A 24,167-nucleotide genomic window follows, 5' to 3' on the forward strand; every position below is an offset into this window, starting at 1 on the left:
AAATAAAAATAAACCTGCTACAACGTGCCGCTACAACAATGAGTATGTTTACATAATCCTCAGTTGGTGAGTGACGTCAGAGGTGAGTGTCCCTCTGTCAGCGCGCCTCATCATCAACACTGTATTGTGTGGAGACTGGAGGCTCGACCTCTGACCCTCACGTGATGACGGACTGATGAGTTTATTGCGAAGGATTACACGATTTGGGTTTTGATTGAACTTGTTGTAGTTCGTCTTAGTTTTTTAACGGTAAAAGTATCAAATCTTTTAGTTTGTGTGTAAAATTAAGTGGTGTATGTTGCAGAAGAAAATAAATTCATTATGTAGGTATTATTGATACTCTTACCATAAATTTAATATACCACTTGTAAGTAAAAAACATCGAACTGTAGATATACTCGTATTTGACAATTCTATTTTTCTGATTTAAAGAAAATATACGATTACTGATCGCAATGGATCCTATTATGTTAATGGGTATGTTGAGTAAGATTACTAGCTTATCACAATAACTATTTATTCCATGGAAATACTAAATGCCATTCGTATTTTGCAAAGATCGCGTAGTAAAAATAATTTGCACTCAATAATGTCTGTCAAAATCTTGAACAAATATTACATGTTTAAGCTACGACAATCTGGTTGTAATACTAGTAATCCGGCATCTCGTTTGACCACAACTTGGACATATTAATAGAGTATTTCTAAAGGAAGTGGCTACTGGCTACTGTGTAACATTTCATTCCGTACCTAATTATAAGTAGTTAGTATTGTTAGCTGCTAACTTTTGCAAATTTTGGTAGAGAAGGAGTAAGTAAAATATATGTACTGTAAAATTCGCAACTAAAAAGAGTTTTACTCGGACAAGCCATCATTCAACGCAAAAATCGATAGATCATATATTATAGTATGTTAGTGCCCCAGAGTTTGTTAACCGATATAAGGCAATAGACTCACATTTACTTAAACCTAACTTTCCTTCGTAAAACGTAGATGTATTTCATACACCCATGCTTACACCTTCGAAGTAAAACAGACATGTTGTTACGTATGCCTGTACAAAGCCCAAGACTGGTCTGCAAACTAAGCGTAAAGTTAATGAAGTCGTATGTCTGTGTGACACAGACGTCGCGTGACCGACTCCAGTGGGAAGGCGGCTGGAAACTGCGCTCTATACGAATGCGCCCGCGCCGCTGTCTGTCCCGTGCCATTACCGTAGTTCACTAAAACAAATAATCATTATTCTTTTTAAGACAGGTTTGAAAATTGGCCGGCCATGTTTTAATTGGCGACTGTGTTAAGATTAGAAATACTACAGGCCTTCTATACGGTATGACATTTTCTATGACACTGGTAATTTTGTTGTAACGTTCTTATGTGATAATCGTGTAAAGTAAAGACTTAAAGAGTTAAATTCAGGCCCTGTGAAATTATGGTGTTACATACCTACTTCATTGTTATATTCGTCTGTTACGTTACACAAAGTACATTAGCCCCGTCGATTTACTTTATAATACCCTTGAATTTCTTTGTAAAGCAGGTAGAGTGAGTATTTGGTATAATGTGTATGTACATTGCGCATGCGCATACGAACTGCGCCGCACTCGTCACTTACTTTACGACATGAGTCCCGTTGTTTCACAGTACCCTTGAATATGTAGTGCTTTGCCTCTAAAAACTGTAAAATATTAACATTTGTACAATTTGATGTATGTTTCCTTGCAAAACATATTTCAGATTTATCGTTAAACTAGCGAACCGCCCTGGCTTCGCCCGGATTACACTAGGTTTAACTTAAAAATTAAACTTATTCTAGAGCATACATACATACATACATTCATATCATCACGCTTTCTTCTCGTAAGGGTAGGCCGAGACGAAAATACGCCGCTTGGAACAATCCTTACCAGCTTCTCTTGCCTCTTCTGTTACACTAAAACTTTCCTCAAAGTTAGCTCTATCTATTGCTCCAAACCGTACAAAAATCGGTTAAGAAAATTTTGAGTATATCGCGAACAGACAGACAGTCACACTTTGTTTTCTAATATGAAGTGAGAGCTTTAAGCAATTCTTGAAGATTGTTGGTATGTTTCATGTTAGTTCTAGCTGACTTAACTGGGAGAAACTAAGCGCTGTTAACTAATGATTAACGGTGTAACTGAGTTATGTAGAGGAAATTATTGCTAAACGTAAAACAAGTAGTTACGCAGTGCGCTGTATGGGCTAGTCTACGTATTTATGATCTAACTCAAGCTAAGTCAATATACATAAACAATAGTTATTGTTTCCTGAACATATTTACTTAGAGTTATTTTAAAGTGGACTATTAAGTCTCTTTCGTTTTATCTGTAAATACTTGCCAAGGTAACATTTGAGTAGAACATAGGTATTGCTATTTTCCAACCTGTTTTTTTGTATTGTTAAAGTCATCACTTATATATATAACTTAAAACTTTTTAAAAGTGTATGAAAGAATCGAATTACTTTACAAAACAAGGTTGACCGGATCCTAAATCATTTGGCGATGAAAGGAGTGGCCGAAATCTTGTTAGCTCTTTTAAAAGACGACAACTTAATTTCTGAGCTAGTGGTAGATTCAGAAACTGTATAGTAACTTTTATCAGAAGAGTCAACATTTGACCTAAATAAAAAATGATTAGATTTTACAGATAATATTATTTAGTAAACATTTAAAGTTCTGAAACCGTCAGTAAATAAATCTATTCGGTCTACATTTCCTTAAACGTTAATACACTGAGCAACAACACTCATGTAACCGCATCGTGAAAGTGTTCATAACTAACATGTCTGGTGGTGAGACCACATAGACCACAGGCCGCAGAGACAACATACCACGATGTATGCGGTGTATGTGGTGTATGCAGGTTTACAGCTACGTGTGGTCGAGTACTGTGGTCTATGTGAGAGGTAACACTGACGGTGTGGGCTTGAGACACTTTCCTATGTTATAGAAGTTAGGAAGGAAATGTCGTGTTGTGTATAAGTCTGTATTTATAATTATAATATCTTAAGTTTTAGGTGAAGTATATTAAGGTTTAGGTGTTTATATGGCTGGTTCTAAATAGACGTAATGCCACATACAAGCATGATACTAATTTATGGTATTGAGGAGTTCGGTATAGTTCCGAAAATCTGGTTTCAATATTTCCGAAATGGGAATCGAACTCAGTGACTTACGATGAGCAATCAATAACAGTCAGCAAAATACACCTACTTATAAATATTAAACTATGAAGATGTACCATTCTAATATGGCTATAATTTCCGTATAAAAATCTCAGATCTATAATTCATTTCATGTTTTATCAACTATACATAAATTTGGTATTTGTAAACGCACTCATTATGTGTATAAAAGCGAGGTCAATAATATACTCGACTTATTTACTCTCCTCTATTTACATTGTTCAGTCAACATTCAATTTCTGTAATATTCACTTTGCGTAACCATTACCGAATACACATAATCATTTACCAATTTTAAAAACACATATTTATCGTAAAAAAATGGGTTTACACACATTATTATAACGATCTTCTGAAGACGCTGAACGATAGCGCTATTCTGAACAGTCGGTACTATCGAGTATCGAGAGTTCGTCATTTAAATTGTACTGCCAAAATAGTTTTTTACGGAGTCAGTATGCGACCACAGCGAGTGCAACCTGCGCCGAAACGTTAGGCATTTTAAGATAAAATGTATGCGATAAAAAGTATCCTAAAAGTTGCTCCACCACTTATTCCATGCATATACCAAATTTCAGTGCATTCTATCCGGTAGTTTTTACGTGATAGCGACACAATATACAGACGGAGGACAGACAGACAGACAGAAAAGAAAATTATAAATTGCAGATTCGGTATCAGTATCCGTTACTAAACATCCCCCATTGGTTTTTTTTTAAATATATTCAATGTACAGAATTGACCTCTCTACAGATTTATTATAAGTACATGCAACGCGAGAGTTTAAAAGTTATAAAAGTTATGAGTTTTTACGGAGCCCGGTAGAGGCGTCTAACAGATTTTCGTGTAAAATTTCTCGATAGCTAAGCCGGTTGTCAGTAGTCGATAGAAGTAGAGAATCAAGCTACGAAGCTCTTATTACGGTCTAATACATACTTATTTTACTTGACTACATCTGGACATACAAGCCCATTGATTTCGAATACTACTCACCTGTCCCCATTACAAGATATCTCGGATAAGATCAGTACACCATCGAGATAACATTCCCGTCAGACAGTCTCCCCACACATCACTGAACCTCTAACTGAAGTCTCAAATAACCCACAATCACATCAAATCTGTCAATCAATCAATCATAATCTTCCGCATTCCACTCTCTTAATTAGGGTTGTGAAAAACTGTATCGAATATGAATCGGAGTTTAAGACATTTGATAAATGAAAATCATGCGATTAGCCTTCAAAAACATTCTTTTCCTTTTTAGACACCTCCACTACACTAAGAATTGTTCTTGTGTCGCGGGGACTTTTAACAAACATACAAACAACGGACACAAATTACAACCAAGCCCTAAACAATTATTTATGATTCACACAAATAATTGTTCAATGTGGGAATCGAACCCACGACCTCCTGACACAACGGTAGCGGCGTGGCCTAACCTAAATCAATGCGACACGGAGTCAGAAAAAAAAAGAATTAGACTAAATTTGAACAAATGCGACAATAATTCAAAAGTCCCAGCACCGTGCGTTAAGTTTTGTGGATATAGAAGAGTAAACAAAGTTTTAAATTCAATTGGGTGTTTAAACGTATATTTTGAAATATCTAGACATTTTAGGAGACTAAGCCTTGCCTTTCGAGCAAATTCATAGATCTAGATCATAGAAAGAACATTCGTCATTATCACGTGTTGAGTATTGAGAACTGAAAAGTAAAGTCTTAATCAAAATCCGGAGTTATACTGATGCGCAACAAAGTTCCGTTACAACCCTACTCTAAACTTAATACAAATAAACCACACGTATATCCGTCTGTGCGTTTATTTCTCCGTAACTCATCGGCTGTCTGCCATGATATCCGTTGTTGCGGTGGAGTGTGAATTGATAAGTCACCGCAACGCGCTGATTGGTCGACGGCCGCGCCCATACAGATACACACTTGGAACTGCGCACACGCAACTTTATTGACAAGTTTTCAGATGTGTTGGTCAATAAATAAATAGTGATATAGCACATAAAGTGACTCGTCAATTGTATAGGGTCCTGCGGAATGTTATGTTATTTTTAGCGTAAAGCAATGAATCTCGTACGTTATTTTTTTAAAAGCTTGATGTATTTAGTAACTTTAAAAAAATATTAATTTTATTTCTTAAGATAAAATAATGTGTGTTATTGTAAAATATTGTAGCTTTTTTGTGTTACAATGTTAAAGTCTTTCAAAAGACAGATTTTATCTTGTTCTATCGAACTTGTATGTGACATATTTGCACCTAAGGCTCATTGAACCTAACCACTCTATATGTAGACGTAGAGGTAAATAGACAAGTTTATGAGTGAAACCTGCGCAAACTGTTACAAGCTTTACTGCACGTTATAACGCTTGTAAAATGTGCGCGCCTAATTATTTTGTACACAGTGTGAACATGTTTTAACATTGCCCTATAACTTTAATTATTATTTTCATGATACACAGCCCAATATCAATCAATCAAAATCAAAATCAAAATCAAATCATTTATTCATTTAGGTCAAGTGCTGACGCTTATGATAGTCAATGATACAGAGAGTGAATTTACCGCCAGTTCGGAAGGTAGGGCCAATGAGAAGAGCTGGCAAGAAACTCCTGGCCACTCTTTTTAATCGCCAAATGATTTTAACAATATTTATGCTGGTATAAAACATTGATGATGTAAGTAGCTGCTACCTACCAACACTACCGAACACACTTTGGTCATAACATAAATTAAATCAATATATTAAGGTGCTAATAAACAAGATATAAATAGTATTGGAAGCATGATGGGAGCATCTACCCACATAATAATATAAATGAAATCATAAGAGGCATTTCAAGAGCATACTGTGGTAAAGGAAGTACAGTTAGTGAAACGTAGTTGCTTAAAAAAAAAAAATTATGGCAGTCACCACACCCAGGACGACCAGTCACCCCAAGCAGCACCCGTTCACGAGTATGACGCGTGGACCAGCCATCACCCCCTTCGCACATATTAGAGGGAAGGGGGTGACCCGGCACACGACGCCGCCGCAAGCAATGACATTTTAGTGAGCATGACGAACCTTGGCATGGGAGCCCGCCATTTCAATGAAAAAAAAGAAAAATGAATACCACTGAGACTCGTGCAATACCTCTCTGTTACAGAGTTGAAATGACTGATTAATGTTTATACAATGCAAAGATGTTTATATAAATATATAGATATTTAATCTCGATTTCTGTAGAACGCGTAACTAACTAATCCCATGTTTTCTTATCCATTAAGTAATCGTCAACCTTATAATAACCCCTTTTAATAAGATGATCTTTAACAACTACTTTGAATTTTTGTTGGGGAAGATCCATAACACTGCTAGGGAGTTTGTTATACAACCGAACACCAAGACCTGCAAATGAGTTGTGTACTTTTTGCAATCTATTGCAGGGACCTACTAATTTGTGCTTATTTCTGGTATTAATGTTATGAATGTCACTATTCTTAGCAAACGAATTTATGTTTTGTTTGATGAACATCAAATTCGCAAAAATATACTGTGATGCCACCGTCAGTATGCCTATTTTCCCAAATATATCCCGCAGAGAGTCCCGCGCTCCTAAGCCGTAAATAGCGCGAATTGCTCTTTTTTGAATTACGAAAATTGTGTCTATATCAGCAGCTCTGCCCCAAAGTAGAATACCGTAGGACAAAACGCTGTGAAAATAACCAAAGTAAACCAGTCTTGCCGCATCTACACCAGCAAACTGTCTTACTTTTCTTATCGCATAGGCTGCGGAGCTGAGCCTGCCCGCGAGCTTTGTTATTTGGGTGCCCCATTGAAGCTTATTATCTAAATCTATACCTAGGAAGGTTGCGGAATTGACCATTTCTAATACCTCACCATTTAGAACTACGTTCGTACCTAGATTCCTAGCGTTGGGCATGGTAAATCTAATGCATTTGGTTTTCCTTGAATTTAACAACAAATTGTTGGCTGTAAACCTGAAGCTAGAACCTGTGTAAGAGCACCATTTACATCGTCAAAATCAGTTTTCTTACGATCTACTTTAAATATAAGCGTATTTTTTATTTATAATACAGAGGTAAGATTTTTGACTTTCTCTACAAAAATATATTCTGAATTGCTATCTATGTATCCGGCCGATTTCGGCCATGGCGACCACTTCGACTCCTCATCAGATTGGCACTGATTCGCACAGAGATAACTTTTTAAAGTACCTATACAACACAATACCTAAAGAAGCTATCACAAAAACAATCCCTGTAAGTGTGAATATTTCCAGTTGAAAATGATAGCAACTTCAATTTTTTAAACATCTCCTGAACCAGATTCTTTAAATGCGAGTTAATTTCTCCTCGTGACCAGTTCATCTCAGTCGATGATGTTTAAACACCCATACATAACATCTCAAGTGCTCACCCCCTCTCTCTCTTGCTCTCGCCGTCACACCGCCGTACAATTTTAAATAACCCATAAAGCTTTCCCGCCGAACTCCCGTAAACCACCATAAGTGGCAGTTTCCATACGCCCCATAAAAATGCAGTTAACTTACTTACTACTACCAACACTCCACACTAAAATCACCCTTATATCAAGAGTAATATGGTATATTTTTGTGTGTGTTGTGTGTTAAAAAATGTCCATAAGAAGGTATTATTCATATAAATGTGTTTGGACAGTTTTATTGTGTAATATAGTCGGATGTTACGCGAGTTATGTCGACTCACAAGGGTTGTGAGTCTGCCGCCGTGATTTACTCGCTTTAAGTAAGATATACACACGAGAGTATGAAAGAAAATAGTGCGTAGACGTCGCAGAAGATCCTACTGTGAGTAGAATTAGCTAATTAAGTATTTTATACTCTTGCGACTACTAGTACACTATTCTGAAGAAGCATTTCAGTTCAATTTTGTTTGTAGAGCGTCTAATCAGCGCAGTACCGTTTCAAAAGAAGGAAATAGAAACCTTTTTTTGAAATAAAATTGGCTAATGTTTGGTCTTGGGTAAAAACAAGTTCATTATTCATTCAGAATTTTGTTTGTTTAATCAAATGTTTGTTATGTTTTGGAAAGAGTTCTAGCGGACTACGCCAAGGGTACTGATTAGTTCTTACTTACAAAAACAATGTCAAATGTTATCGATAATAGATATTAAATCTGTGCCCCGCACAGACTAGTCAGCATGAGTCGGTGTATGGCATCGTGCACTAAATTATATACGCGACGTTCACGTACCTGCAGCACTTCATCACACACGCTGTGAGCTACAGCTTGCCTGAATTATTGCCATTATTATTTAAAAGAATGCACGGTTAAAATGACTATATCATTATGCTATTTATTTATTGTCTTCCCTATTCTCTATTATACGTATAAAATGACACGAATGAACGAAGCTTCTTACAACCGTTTTGAATTAAACTTAGCTATGTGTTAATGTCATGTTTTACGAATAATAACTTGTTGCTAACAGAGTAATAAACTAAGACAATGCCTTACTTTAATAGTTTACCTTCCCTTATCTTAAGAAGGCACATTCTTACTTGCAGAAATAGAATTAAAACGCCTTTCGCAATGGCAATAGCAAACAGGTAAATCACACGCAGTCACTTAACGAAATTCAGTACATTGATCATTAAACCATTTATTGAACAGCAATCCCTCTCCACTCCCTCCCATCGGTCGCGGCTGCGATACGACGGGTGATAGTGTCGGGCGCTGTCGGCCAGGTGTCCGGCGCCGGGCTGTCCGATAGAGGCTGCTTTATGAACAGATAGCGATGAATTAACGCCGCTAATAGCCTGAATACTAATTGTACATCCTTTTTGCTTATATTTTCAGATTGCGTGATACATAAAGCTGTTTTGGTTTTTGTTTATTAGCTAACAATTTATTATTGTTATTTTTAGCGTATCTCTTGTCGCTCTTTGTTCGCCTTAGTAATATAACGAAGTAGTTTTAAATAGTTATTTTTACATGTAAGAAATTCTTAGTAGAATGCTTTGGAACTGCTCCCAGTAACCGCTAATAAGCACTAATAAACTGTCTTGTTTAGAGATAAACTTCTACTTTTTAAAACTTTTGACACGTCATGTAATATATGACCAAGTAAAAAAGGATAATACTTATAAAGCACTAGAGTCTACTTTGGAAAGATTCTTCGGATAAAAACATAGGTAATTATTCCATGTAATAATCCAGGTTGTATGTGCGCTCAATATCGTCAAAATCCATTCAAATTTTAACAGCCTAGCCAAAAGAAAAGACCGACCATTGGCATAAAAGTGTTACATTACAAAATCAATAAGTCTTTGTAAAATAATGATTCGTATATTGAATGCGGTCGAGGCAAGTGTTATAGGCTTGGTTCAAATGTGAGAATACCGTCATAACCGCAGTTCATTACGTGACTGTGGTGTGAGAGATGACACCCTGTAGACGTGGTTAAACACTTTGTAGCTAGGTACTGTTGAGAGCAAAAAAATATATACTTAAACTTGCATAGACTGTCATCTTAAGATTTTTAATTAATGGATATAAAATTCTATTTACGGCCGTTTTAAATGACCTACCTGTCTACTATTTACTTAAAACACGCATTGTCTAACATTTAATTGCTACAAAAACGTTTGTTTTTTTATTATTATGAGTTATGAATGCTTGCAACCTTATTTAAGTGATTGTACCTTGCAGATACACACGTATCCTTGCATACACTTGTGACTTTAGCACATATAGGTATATTTAACTACGTGATTTAAATTATAGAAAAATATTAACATCATTTAAATAAGTCCACTGACTTTTTCACGGCTTGTAAGAAGTCCGTTATTTTCCACGTTGTAAGTTCATTTCACCGATGAAAAACTAACAACGAAACATATTATATTCGCATTCATAACACCATAACTTTTACTACAGATATTTATAGTCAATATTTTAGTTGGAATTGACTATGATTTATGTACTTCTATATCAAAACGGAGTGGTTGTGTAAGTTAGCAATAGTCCAGTAAATAATATATCTGGCAGTACAGTCTAGTGTTGCTATGAACACTAGATGCACTCAGATTAAACGTATAATTGGTGTCAGTCCTGAGCGCGATAGTTAAGGCTGGCCGCAGTGTTGCGTCAGACTGTGCGATTAGTGGCCAGTGGGCACGCGACGCGACTGAACAGTCGTGCGACACTGATCGAGAGGCTCGCCGGGACTTGGGAATTTGTTGCAAATTGGATATATGAGTGATGATATATTATTCGCATTAGATTTTAAAGGCAACTAGAGCTAACTCTAGAAATTATTTCTGTCTCGAAGATTGGCATGCATGGAATACAAAGTGATTACATACAATACATACTGTTTCGATTGGTATTCGTTCTTACGTTCTTAGTAATGTACAAAGTCCTAAAAGCATAAGCTTTCGTGCAAAGAAATATTTTGTGGAAATGTTCTTCATAATGTAGTTCATAATGTTCCAGACATAAAATCACGCCTTCTTCCCATACGTGTGGACAGAGAACAGAGAACGATACTTGGTACGATTTTGATTTATTCATATCCATACATTATGTTAATGTTACATTATAAATGTATTTCATCATAAGTTTGTGAAAGAAGAAGATAGAATCTAGGTAATTATCTTATTTGGTTCTTAAGAGATACGCGAATACAATATTTCACAAGTATACGCTATGGAAGAACCAAGACTTACGATATTTCAAAAATCAGTTACAAATAGAATGAAATGTTTACGTTAATTGTGCCTGGACGAGGCTGTTGTAGAGGATTAATATGAAAGACAAACGGAATAATAAAAGATAATAGTGATTGTGATCGTTGGCGAGTCCATTCCCAACATGCGGCTCTGTTGATGCGAGCGCCGCCGAGGAGTACCGCTAGTGCGACCATGTTGCACAGTGATAGTGAGACTGAGTATATTTTTGGTTGCTCCTTTTCTTTCCTTCTTCTAATTTTTTAAACACTTACTTCATTTAATCTCTGCATCACCCCAAGGTAGACGGGCAGAGAATCCCCCTGGCATTAAGTCCCCATTTATACATGTTTGCATAAAAAGTTTAAAATAAATACTGTTGGAGGCTATAGGAGACACTATACATTACCTGGTGGGATTTTGTAAAAATTCTAGACAAAAATCAATTATGAACACATCGGACGAAAATAATACGAATCTAGATACCTACCAACATTAATATTTTTGTTAGCTTAATATTTCTACTTAGAAGAGGAAAGCGCTTTGGCAGAAATAATAATCCTATTTTCATGACACAAGATGACTGGAAGTTTTGCCAAATCATAAACTACTTTCATTAGAGTTTATGATTTTTTACGGTCATTTTTCCTACGCAACAATTTGGTACACCACACTGGCACTTTATGTTAGGAAATATCCCGAATTAAGTCTAACTCTTTAAGAGTTTTAGAGGTACTTTACATAAGGCCCGGGCCTGGGCCGGAGGGGCCCGTCACCGGAGGACGGAGCAGAGGCAAATGCACCAGATTTATACCCTCGCGATAAGTACCTCGTAAAAATATATATCACTCTTCTAAGACGACGACGTGGGTTTATGAGAACGATTTGATAAGATATCGTAGGAAAAAGCTGTAAGAATTTTTGAGTAAGTCAATCGTTGCGAATAGGAAATAAATTGGCTCATTTAGTTTGAGATTGTCAAATGTAGCAACTGCAGTTTACTGCAGCCATGTCAATTTAGGCGGTAGTCACACTATTGTTTATTGTTAATTTCATAAATATAATGTCTGCTATAATTTTCATTTCATTTATTCTTACTTTAGTCTTATTTACTTACCTTCTTACATGCTATAGAGAGATGATCAATTTGACTCTCTACATAGCTATAGTCATCAAAATATAAATGATTCTATAATAATACCATTTAATTATGATATTGTTTTTGTGTTGTAATCAAATAAAACCAGTAGGTATTAATCAAGCTCTAAGTGTCAAGACTCTACATGAGTCATCTTCAGTATATCTGCCTGCCCCGCGGCGCTGCCCGCCCAAACCATGTCATGAAGATAGGGCGGATACCACGCAGATATATCACTTTACTATTATACTCTATCTTATACTTATATGTATTAGCATCTTATTTGATGATAGATCTTTAAATAAGATGCTAATATTGGAATGCAAAATTAGAGTTCACTAAGAATTCTTATATCGTTTAAGATTAAATATTGAAAAATGGACCAAATCTTGAGAAAGGACTGAATGCTTGAATGCTGCGTGCCGAAAGCTGCAGGATTATGATAGTTTCTTAGAATACTAATTTATTAGGCTTTCATAGCGTCAGGCTACATTCAATAAAAGGTTATATTATATTAAAAGTAAGTTAACACTACACAGTATTAGATTTATCGCAAATCAAAATATCTCAAAGTATTTAGACCGATATTAAATGCTTTCGCAGCTTCAGCTTGCAACGAAATCCAACTTATTCGAGTCTTTAAATCCCTATATAAGTTTAAAAAGTGTCAAATCTTTTTAAAATCCCGCTGAGTCAGCGCTCCGAGCGCCCCCTGGTGAGGGGTTGATAAACGACGTCACTACTCAGCCAGGATTACCGCGCCACGCCGCTAGGGGGCGCTCTGTTACACACACACACACACACGCATAGCGCTGGACTCTCACTTGACTGCGAAAAGGCAATACTAGGGTTGGGAAAAAACGTTTTGAGGGATCTTAAAGGCATTTTGCGTCCATATTTTTTTGGTTTTCATATGCATGGAAAATGAAACGGCTTCCTAGAGTGAGATATAAATTGTTTTTTTTTTTGGTTAAGTTGCGTTTTGTATTTTGTAAATTGGAATAAAAACTTAAAAGTCGCCTAAAAATAAGTAACTGTTAAACTTGTATATCTCATCTAATAGAAATACTTTTAACTAAAATCGTTATTAGTATACATTTATTGTCCTAACTTCAGAAATAGGCCATCTACAAAAAGGGATGCACTCAATGTGTGGCACTTAACCGTGACTTGACATCCCTGAGGGGTGCCAGTTTAAGGGTCGGTGTTTACGGGAGGTTTTTATTGGCTCGCTAGCGGTTACTTCACCACAGTTTAACTTAATGCTAGGGGAAGCTTTCAGAGATCTGTTAATAGCCACCATTCAAGGAAATTCACTCGTAAATATGCTTGCCGTCTGCTGCTAATAGAAAAGGTTTGATTCCCGTTCACGTCCTAGTTTATAAGTGCCAAAGTTTGTTGATTTAATGTTAGTTTGTTATGTATGGTATGCGTGTCCGTTAAATTAAATCATCCAATTCGTATGATAATTTAATTAGAAGTATCCATTTTCGAGATAATTAAATATGTTAATTCATATTAATTTGACTTTATCTCGAACACTAATGGTAATTAGTAATAAATATAAGAGGTTACACTAGACAAGATATCGTCACAGTATGGAAATAAACTCAAGGTCGTGTGATACGCAACGTTTCGCGATAACATTCTCCCTACGTCACGAGGTGACGTCAACGCCGCGTGTACCAACCAACGGAGTATTTGGCCGCTTTTAGTACCGACTCCGTGGCGCAACGGTAGCGCGTCTGACTCCAGATCAGAAGGTTGCGTGTTCAAATCACGTCGGGGTCATCACAGTACCATTTACAAGTATCTTTTTGTGATTTTTTTTTGGTATAATTTAAAGTTTTAAAACAAACCATGTCATTTATCTATATTATGTTAAAAAATAAATGCCACTTTTCGTTGTAATTTTATAACTTAAGTTTGCATATAATCGGCTCTTCATTTATCACATTTTTTGTAAGAAATTAATTTAACAATGTCGGAGCATTGTGTAAATAGGGTTGTTGCGGTCAAATTGAAACTATTTTCAGTGTTAGCAGTAAAAGCATGTTGTATGGAATGTGTCTTCTAAAAAAATTAAAGACGTAAACAAGCTGAGTGATCTTAATGGCGATTGTATTATTTAATGACAATAGCCCAAAATCATTGCAAGAATCGGCAATCTAATCTATTAACTAAACCTGTTTAGTAACAATTTGTCACAACACTCACAACCGGATTTCTGTGCATGCGGTGTTAACCTGTAAGCAATTGATACACTTGTATGTTCTTAGCGAAATTATAAAATGCTAATGTCATGTGTAAGCAATTGTATTAATCACTGTCTCCGTGCCGCAGTGGTTTAGGTCGCCACTACCACTACCATTGCGTCGGGAGGTCGTCAGTTCGATTCCCACACGGCACAATAAAATTATTTGTGCGATCCACAAATAATTTTATTGGGTCTGTGTATACGTTTGTATCTTTTTAATAGTCTCCGCGACACAAGAGCAATTCTTAGTGCGAGAGTCGTCTTTTATAACAAAGAAAAATTGTTGGTTGACCAAAATAGGAATAAAAATGCATAAAAAATGATTTAGCAATCTACCACAATCACAATATAAAGTAGTAATGTTAGTGTACAATGAGCTCAGTGAGCGCAGTGGGCAGGTGACCACGCTGGCGTTGGTCGATGGTTCCCACGGACCACCGGCTGACGGCGCTGCCTCATTTCACGCTCACTGGACCCGACACCACCGACACTGCTCCACACCAAGTACATTTACACGCAATCTCCACGATTACTAGTCATAAAGTCAAACAAATATAAATGATATTTGGTAATAACTTTTGTATTTCTTTCTCTTGTGTCGCGGGGACTTTTACAAACATACAAACAACGGAAGTAAAGCACAACCAGAACAACGACAGAAACAATTATTTGTGGATCAACGGTAAAATGATTTAGGATTTTTTTTCATTTGTAATTTCCTTGAATCCTACTGAACAAAAAGGCTTATCCCATGTATTAGGCACCTAATTTTAATTGATAATAAGTATTTCGTTTTTTTTAATTACTTACTTTAACAGTCACAGATTGTAAAACAGTCGCTCCTCAATTTTAATTTTAATTTAATTATTAATAAGTGTTTATTTTTAAGAATTAGTACATAGTATAGTAAATTAGTGATACCAGATGTGGTGTACAAAGTTTTAGCTGCGAATAATAACTGTAACCGGCAAACGGAGAATATTCAAGTCGAGTGTGAAGTGACAACGAAGTTCAACGAACTAAATTCAAACAGCTGATCACCAAGCTCAAGGGAGTATCGTTCCTTTTTGTATTTTTCTCTTATAAGATTAACAATAATATACTGCTTGATATCAAAATACGTCTTATATTAACAGCATACGTCTGATTAAAACTGTACATTGACATATTGACAACAAGTGTTACAATTATTTTCCAATTGATAGTCTGCTTTCGAATTCTATTTGAAGGAAAATAACATACTGATTAGGTTAGGCAGTAATTAGGTGATTTAGCTTATTAATTACCCTATAGCTAGATAATTGTCTCTCTGATAGGTACCTGTCAATCTACCCACTATACAAAAAAAATACTCCAATTTTAATATTCTGCACTTTTGAAATTTTATATCAGTAACTTAGTCCTCTTATCTCACCTAATTGTAAATAGATAACTTACATTACTAGTATTTAGCTTCTTTTCCCCTCTTTTAATACTAGTATCAAATTCCAAACCTTACTCTTCAACTTCCTTTGCTTATCTTCTTAGATATTTCCCTTAACTTTTCAGGACTTGCTGCTTTGCATACTCATTTTTCTACACAATGGCCACCACAATGATGACCCGTAAAGCTACACTTAAGGAAACTGAAGGAAAACTAAAGCTTGCCTTGCTCGAGTTAAAGTCATACAAAAAGGAGAATAGCCAACTATTGGGGGAACGTGCTGACTGTGAGGACGCAATACAGAAGGTCAACCAGAAGGTTGTGGATCTTAAGGGTGAACTCGCTGAGCTCCATATAGACAATATGGATCTACTGGATCAGCGCAACCGGCTTCAAGAGGAAGTCAACTCCTTTAGCACCTGTAATGACACCTATCTGTGGTCCCTGGGGCGCATCACTGAACTCGAAACGGATCTAAATGAAGCACACATTAAGATAGTTTCGTTAGAGCATACTATTCAGTCTTACAATAGTAGTTCCACTCATAATCTCTACTCAGAGCTTATAGGTACTGGTCATCAGTCATTGATAGGTATAAAACGCTCAAAAAATCTTCTTTTAAAGACTAGGAGCCATAATAAACTAAAGAAATACTCAAAAGTCTGTAGGTTGATTAGGAAAATTAAATTTAATCTCAGTAGGTACAACAATAAAATCAAATCATTGATCAATAACAACAATGAATTGACAAATGAACGTAGGGATTTAATATTAGAGTTAGACACCTGTAGCGAACAACTTATTTCAAGTAAAGTGTTGTATGATAAACACACTCAGGACTTGAAGACATCAATCACCACCTTACAGGATAGGTTATCTCAAATGACACGAGACTATGAACAGGAGACTAGAGACTATATACTCAAATATGATGAGATTGCAAAGGTTGGCAAGGAAAACTTAGAACGTGTCTTGTCATTGTATAATAGTTCTCGCTGTTCACAATGTTCTCAGGCCACTTCACTTACTAGTGATTTAGAGTCACAGCCCTGTACTAAGCAGTCCCACCATATGACTAGTGGTGCAACACTAAAACATACGTTGAGTTTTAGGTCAAACCAGAATAGTTTTAAGTCTAGCAGAGCATTAATGTTCTCAGATAGGATAGGTATTGGTTTTGGATCACTTTTGAATAACAATATTAACTATAAAGTGACCAACCACTGCTACCAAAACCTTAAGTTAGGCAGAATAGTGGAAAAAATCCAAAGTATGAATTTAGATGAAGACACTCCAATCATTCTAATGATTGGCAATAGTTTAGGTTTAAGAAAAGCGGACATTATACATAGTATTAGTAGCTTATTAGAAATTAATTCAGGAAAAATAATAATATGTGCATTCCCCTACTCTGACTCACTATCTGAAAATGAGAACCGACAAATTCACAAGTTGAATGCTATCTTACATTTGATAACAAGTCATCATAGTGATAGACTATTATTTTTTGATACTAATAAATTTATTAGTAATTTTTATTTATCTAAAGAAAGAATGTTTCTTTCTTGTAAAAATCGACATATAATTGCTAGTTTGTTAGCATATAATATTAACTTAGTTATAGGCAATATAACACAACCTAGGTTTAAGGACGAAACAGTATTGTCTAGTCGCTTTACTAACAATACTGTGATTAGTATTATTGATAATTTAGTTTGTAAGGACACTGTTACGCATAATGTAACAAAGAACAACAATAATTTAAACGCTTAAACAAGACAACGGATAAACAGGCAGGTTTTCTGAACGTAGTACACCAAAATATACAAGGTTTATCCGGCAAAGAATTAGAGATAGAATTATTTTTGAAAAAACATGACACACACGTATTTTGTGTCACCGAACATTGGTTGTTGTCGCACCAATTGATATTTAATAATCAATATTATACTATGACAAGTGCATTCAGTAGGAAGAAGGCAATACATGGAGGGTCAATGATCTTAGTTAGCAACGACATAAAATGCAAAGAACGTAAGGACATAGTTAGCTTGTCAGTAGAACGTACTGCCGAAGTATCTTGTGTAGAACTCGAGCAGCATGTTATAGTATGCATATACCGTCCACCAATGAGTGACTTCAGTTTGTTTGAAACTATAGTGGAAGATATATTAAAGCGTTTGAGTGTTAGTAACAAGTATGTGGTTGTCTGTGGTGATTTTAATGTTAACATATTGGAGCAGTCCATCACTACCACCAGACTGATTACTCTTTTCAAATCATTTGATCTTAAACATCTTTTTAATAATCCAACTAGAATTACCGAACATTCGGCCACATGCTTGGATAATATGTTTAGCAACTGCGTTTGTCTAGACAGGGTCATAGTTAACGATTTAACGTCAGACCACTGTGGGCTGAACGCCGTCTTCTCTAGGAAGAACGTTATCAAATCTAACACGATAACTTTTAGACCTATTACACACAACCGCTTGACATTGTTTAATCATGAGGTAGCCGCCAAGATTTCCAACATTGATATTACTCAGAATGACCCAGATGATCTCTATAAATCTTTGTTTAGCGTTATTGAATCTCAGTTTAATACGATTTTTAAAGAAAAAACGATCGCTAAGGAAAATACAAAACTGAAATTTTGCGATTGGGCGACTGTAGGAATTTACAAAAGTAGAGCTAGGATGTATGAGCTGTATGCCATGAAACAATACAATTTCAATCCAGGTTTTCTTGAATATGTTAGGAATTATTCAAAAATCTTTAAAAAATCTTGTGCCGCTGCTAAGTCTTTGTATTTAAGCAACAAGATTAAAAATTCCAACAACACAATAAAAACAACTTGGAATATTATCAATAATGAAACAGGACGATCAACACCACCCGATCACGACTTCGAGTTAAATGTTAACAATCGGGTTATTACAGATAGCCTAGGCGTAGCTCAAACATTTAATAATTATTTTTCTGACATACCAGTCATTACGACTAGTTCCTTAAATTCCTCTACCGCTAAAGCAGGATCATTACTTAGGAGCAATGTGAGTCAGTGCAATGTCTCATTTTATTTTAAGTATATAAACCCCTCTGACGTAATCAGAGTATTCAAGTCGCTGAATTCCAAAAATACTGCGGACTTGTGGGGTATTTCTGTAAAGTTACTTGAGAGTATTATCGCTGAAATAGCACCTCATTTAGCTGCAACTTTTAATCGATGTGTAGATGTAGGTGTGTTTCCTAATTTAATGAAGCACAGTAAGATAATTCCTCTGTTTAAAAACGGATGTAAAACTGAGCCCAGTAACTTTAGGCCAATATCCATCTTGCCTGCTATTAGCAAAATATTTGAAAGGGCTATATTAGAGCAACTAGAAAGCCATTTCAGTTTGTATAATTTACTCCACAGCAAACAGTTTGGCTTTACAAAGGGTCGATCTACCATCGATGCAGGGGTCACACTTATTAGACATATTTTCGATGCTTGGGAGATGTCGCAGGATGCTATTGGGGTATTTTGCGATCTCTCCAAAGCGTTCGATTGTGTTGACCACAATACTCTTTTATATAAACTTAAGTACTACGGAATTGGGGATGTGGCACTTGACTTACTTGCATCCTACTTGTCCGAGAGAGTGCATTATACAGACATAAATGGGTCAAGATCCACTGGATCTGCGGTTAGTCTCGGGGTACCACAGGGCTCCATCCTTGGTCCGTTCCTTTTTCTGGTTTATATTAATGATTTGCCACATCAGGTACAGGATCTGTGTGATATCGTACTATTTGCTGATGATACGTCGCTTATATTTAAAGTAGATCGTAAGAAAACTGATTTTGACGATGTAAATGGTGCTCTTACACAGGTTCTCAATTGGTTTACAGCCAACAATTTGTTGCTAAATTCAAAGAAAACTAAATGCATTAGATTTACCATGCCCAACGCTAGGAATCTAGGTACGAACGTAGTTCTAAATGGTGAGGTATTAGACATGGTCAATTCCGCAACCTTCCTAGGTGTAGATTTAGATAATAAGCTTCAATGGGGCACCCAAATAACTAAGCTCGCGGGCAGGCTCAGCTCCGCAGCCTATGCAATAAGAAAAGTAAGACAGTTTGCTGGTGTAGATGCGGCAAGACTGGTTTACTTTGGGTATTTTCACAGCGTTTTGTCCTACGGTATTCTACTTTGGGGCAAGGCGGCTGATATAGACACAATTTTCGTAATTCAAAAAAGAGCAATTCGCGCTATTTACGGCTTAGGAGCGCGGGACTCTTTGCGGGAGGTATTTGGGAAAATAGGTATACTGACGGTGGCATCACAGTATATTTTTGCGAATTTGATGTTCATCAAACAAAACATCAATTCGTTTGCTAAGAATAGTGACATGCATAACATTAATACCAGAAATAAGCACAAATTAGTAGGTCCCTGCAATAGATTGCAAAAAGTACACAACTCATTTGCAGGTCTTGGTGTTCGGTTGTATAACAAACTCCCTAGCAGTGTTATGGATCTTCCCCAACAAAAATTCAAAACAGTTGTTAAAGATCATCTTATTAAAAGGGGTTATTATAAGATTGACGACTACTTAATGGATAAGAAAACATGGGATTAGTTAGTTACGCGTTCTACACAAATCAAGATTAAATATCTATATATTTATACATACATCTTTGCATTATATAAACATTAATCAGTCATTTCAACTCTGTAACAGAGAGGTATTGCACGAGTCTCAGTGGTATTCATTGTTTTTTTTTCATTGAAATGGTGGGCTCCCATGCTAAGGTTCGTCATGCTCACTAAAATGTCATTGCTTGCGGCGGCGTCGTGTGCCGGGTCACCCCCTTCCCTCTAATATGTGCGAAGGGGGTGATGGCTGGTCCACGCGTCATACTCGTGAACGGGTGCTGCTTGGGGTGACTGGTCGTCCTGGGTGTGGTGACTGCCATAATTTTAAAGTAACTACGTTTCAATAACTGTACTTCCTTTACCACAGTATGCTCTTGAAATGCCTCTTATGATTTCATTACTCTATGTGGGTAGATGCTCCCATCATGCTTCCAATACTATTTATATCTTGTTTTTTGCACCTTAATATATTGATTTAATTTAATTTATGACCAAAGTGTGTTCGGTAGTGTTGGTAGGTAGCAGCTACTTACATCATCAATGTTTTATACCAGCATAAATATTGTTAAAATCATTTGGCGATTAAAAAGAGTGGCCAGGAGTTTCTTGCCAGCTCTTCTCATTGGCCCTACCTTCCGAACTGGCGGTAAATTCACTCTCTGTATCATTGACTATCATAAGTGTCAGCACTTGACCTAAATGAATAAATGATTTGATTTTGATTTTGATTTAGATTACTTAATTATGAGACAAATCTCAAAATAAAATCACAGATAATATCAAAGAAACATTTAAAATTACATAATTCATTCGAGCAGCAGGCCCCTTACTCTAATCAAATATTGAGCGCTCCCGAGACCGAGAGTGTGAACATAACAGCTAATCATTCATTGTGCTCGTTCATCGTTCAGTCATTCAATCGTAATAACTCTGAGAACGGCATGCCTTTGTTCACTCACACTGAACGAGTGGGAAATTAATTATTATTCTGATTGAAATATTATAATATTTAATTGTTAGCTTTAATGATAGCTATTGTGGGATAAAATCGACTCAATGAAATGCTATATTTAGGTGTGAAGATATTTTTAATTTAAAGTTTTGAGTAATACAAGTTGATTCGTCGTTTTTTTCTTTTTTGAAAGAACAGCTCCCGCTTTTAGAATTGCTCTTGTGTCGCGGGGACATTTACAAACATGCAAACAACGGACACAAACATGCAAACAACCCACACGGGACAATTATTTGTGCGATCAACAAATAATTGTCCCGTGTGGGAATCAAACCCTCGACCTGCCGATGCAATGGTAACGGCCTACACACCACTGCGCGGAGGCAGTAGTTTTAATTTTCTAAACCAACCTAAGAACCAAAACTAATTCAAACTCTGACTAATTTTATTTGGCCAAAATAAATGTAATAACAATATCACAAACACCCATATCTTCATCGATTGTTATAATAACCTGCTACTGAACTATATGTAGATAAAAACACTTTAGTTAAAAAGTAGAGTCACATTTTGTCCCATATTTACTGTTAAAACACAACCAAAAATCTTTCTCTTCCACAACAAAAACTTACCTAAGAAGGTGTTATCTTAAGGAGCACATCTTGCAGGAGCCACCAATATTTCAGAGTGGTGAGAACATTGCACTATGTCGAACTAGGCAGTACTACGGCGAACTACGCCACTCTACGCCGAGATACACTGCAATACGCTAATGGTAGGTGTTACCTCAACATGTGCCACGGTGTTAAGATGTCCTTTCTTTGTGTACAAGCAAAGGTTCGTCTTTTCAGAGTTGTATTCAGTGCGTGTAAGAATGCTGTGAGCTTCGTGAAGCCAGTGGACCTAGTAAGAAGAGTGTATTGGCTTGTTGAGACGTTTTTTCATGTTTTTCAGATAGATAGCAATATACAGTATATTACTATGTTGTTCAAGTGGCCCAATTAAAGGCCGAAGGGCTTTTCGTTTAGAAATAGTCGGCGGTTCAGGCATTCTTAGCTACTTTTTCTAACCCAGAGAACCATTTACATTGCTTCAAGTGGTAAATTTGAACCGAAATACTGCGTAGACAATATTTAAAAACATCAATGGTGGAAGTTGGAGGGACTATAGCTAAAAACAGATATCAAAAATACTATGAACCAGGAAAGGTTCATGTGCTCTTGCAGATAATTATTATATGATTTTATTAATATTTAGGTTGAGTGAGTTTATTTATATTTCAAAGTCACTTAACAAATAATACTACCGTTCAAACAATCATATAATTTGACAGCATTCAATAGTAATTATCGTCACAACAGGACGTTAATTTGCTAACTGTCATTACGCGACGTATCTGATTGGACAAATTGAAAGAGTACACACACTAACAGTTGACAGCTGTCAATTGTGTAGTTAAGAGCTAAAGAAATGTACTCAGAAGCTTTTAAAGTGTATTTTGTTTGATTGTTCTCTTTCTCCTTTCGAAAGGCATGTTAAATTGTGGGTACCGGCTGTTATTTTCGATGATCTTTGACAGTAGTTAACTGTAGTCAGAAGCTTAAAAGTCTGACAGCCAGTCTTACTAAAGGGTATCGTGTTATAACCTAGGTAACTGCATCGTGGAGGTCAGACAGGCAGTCGCTCCATGTAAAATACTGGTACTCAGTTGCATTCGGTAGGACTGGAAGCCTACTCCAACATAGTTGGAAGAAAGGCTAATTTTTTAAAGTTAATAACGGCTTTCATATTTATTTTAATCTTCAAATCGTACTACCACTATAAAGTTATTACTTTTAAATAGATAAAGCTACTGGTTGAATAAATATAACTTGCATTGACCTCTACGACCTAACCTTCATAAACAATAGACTGGTTTCAAAACTAGATATGCCACTATTATCTACACCTGACTTGATCAAATATTCACAACTTTTTATTATAAATATTCTTTGTTGTTATCAATACATTTTAGAACAGTTTTATTGCTGTTCAGTCCTGAAAATCTTGGGCTTACCTTTTCGATTGATCACAGATTGGTATTAGAATTTATTTATTTAAACTACTTATACAATTTGTATAAAGGCGGACTTAATGCCTAAGACATTTTCTGCCAGTCTACCTTGGGGTGATGCAGAGATAATTTTTTTTATATGGTAACTGTTTTCTTACCCAACTTTAAGGTTTTTAAGATAACATTCAATAAAGTCGGATGATATCATCTTAAAACGTGCATGTCAATTGTTGGACATGTAAATATCCCTCACAAAATTATAATTGAACAATTTACGCTGGTCAATTTTCTATTCAAGAACCTATTTATACTTTGTAATTTTACTCTACTCTCAATGTCGTCTTATTTAAACTGGCGAAACACAAGAAAAATTGTATCTATTTTGGGATTATAAACCTCTGAACATACTACTAGATATAAAAGTAATTCTAATATAATAATAGCGAATGACCTTGCATGAGTCATCGTCCGCATGTCATTGGTATGTCGCGCATGTCGCATGTCGCGCATGCTAACGACATGCGACATTCCGACACTAGCGCCGAGCATAGATCAGATCACATCATCTGATCGTTTACTCTTGGATTTTATTGTGTTTCCTGTGTTTAGTCATTTTGGGAATATTTGAAGTACCTATCATAATTCCGTGATGGAATGCCTTCGGCATGTCATATGGCGACGGTTGTGTGGTGACGTCACGATAGTGAAGCTCTGCCTATGTAAAAGAGTTCCATAGTGGGATCTCAAACAGTACACAT

The 24,167-nt window shown here is 36.1% G+C and overlaps 1 protein-coding gene and 1 non-coding gene across 5 annotated transcripts in view; both read left to right on the plus strand.

The window, feature by feature from the left end:
• Positions 1–24,167, plus strand: part of LOC142979695 (uncharacterized) — a 397,988-nt gene that overhangs the window by 53,506 nt on the left and 320,315 nt on the right. The gene's annotated exons all lie outside the window — the stretch shown is intronic.
• TRNAW-CCA (transfer RNA tryptophan (anticodon CCA)) lies at positions 13,796–13,867 on the plus strand. The gene has a single exon. It is a non-coding gene; the product is annotated as a tRNA-Trp (tRNA).

The sequence above is a fragment of the Anticarsia gemmatalis genome, chromosome 17 (assembly GCF_050436995.1).
Source record: "Anticarsia gemmatalis isolate Benzon Research Colony breed Stoneville strain chromosome 17, ilAntGemm2 primary, whole genome shotgun sequence".
In the NCBI taxonomy this organism is placed as follows: Eukaryota; Metazoa; Arthropoda; class Insecta; order Lepidoptera; family Erebidae; genus Anticarsia; species Anticarsia gemmatalis.